Consider the following 1238-nt stretch of genomic DNA (forward strand, 5'->3'; position numbering starts at 1 on the left):
GGGGGAGAGGCAAAAGCCAACATAGAGCCTACACAAAGCCCAACAAAACGAACCAAAAACCAAGACCAAAGCAATGGTCAGACCTAGCTACAAAAAGGGGGGAACAATACGGCCGGCGGGGCGGGGTGGGGTGGGGTGGGGGTGGTGGGAAACCAATAAAAGCTGATATGAATGTTCCAGTGAGAGGAGGAAACTGGGCAGGGGAAAGGGAATGAGCTTTAAAAGACACCTCAAAATAGACATCTTTCCAAATCTGGTCCGGAGATTAGACTTAGAGGTCCATCTACGGATTTTTTTTTTCATCCAGAGGTGGTTGATGGTAGCACAAAAAGTCAACTTGCCGATAATGTCACGAATGGAGGGGCCAAAGAAGGTCATGTCAATTCAAATACATTCCCGATGGAAAGGGAGGATAGATCTGCGAGAAGGCCAACATTTGGAAATGACAGATTTCCAAAATAGGGAGGAGAAGGGACATGAGAGGAAGAGATGTGAGATATCTTTAGAATCATGGGGGCAAAGACAACATGAATGGTTGACAGGGATATGGCGATGGATGAGGAAAGATTAGGTGGGAAGACAATTGGTAAGGCATTGTGATGAACACATTTATGTGTGAAAATTTAGGGTAGTAAAATATGCATTTTACATATTTAGAATGGAGCTACCTTGAGTTTTACTCTCTTTTTGCAGGTTTTATATTTTCAAGGCCTTAAGGATTATAGGGTGTTATATCTCCAATTTTACACATAAAGAGGTCCTATTTCTTTTTATGGTTGTGAAGATGACGAAATTTTGAGCAAGATGGACGTGTTCAATTACAAGTATACAATCGTTTGGTCAACCGTACAAGTGATTATTTTTTTCGGGCAAAAAAAAGAATAATGGATCAAAACTTAATCGAGATGCAGAACCAGTCCGTTTATAGTTGTCTCAAAGGTACAAAGAATATTCTAAATTCCAACAAAGATCGATGGATCACATCCTTAAGTGATTGAAGATTCGTTTTTGGTAACAACTACCTAGCGTAGTTGGTGAGTTATGGTGTGTAAAATCACTTGCTTATTAGAAAGTCTCAAGTTCAAACCTCTTAGCTGCCATTTTGTTGAGGTTGTTATTTTAGAAGATTTTTTCTCTCATACTCATCACTCAAAGGAGGTTGGCCAAAGGGTTTCTTACGCAAGAGGAGAGAGATAAGGAAATAAAGAGAAAAATAGAAAAAAAAAAAAGGGGGGGAG

Source organism: Macadamia integrifolia, unplaced genomic scaffold (genome assembly GCF_013358625.1).
Source record: "Macadamia integrifolia cultivar HAES 741 unplaced genomic scaffold, SCU_Mint_v3 scaffold706, whole genome shotgun sequence".
In the NCBI taxonomy this organism is placed as follows: Eukaryota; Viridiplantae; Streptophyta; class Magnoliopsida; order Proteales; family Proteaceae; genus Macadamia; species Macadamia integrifolia.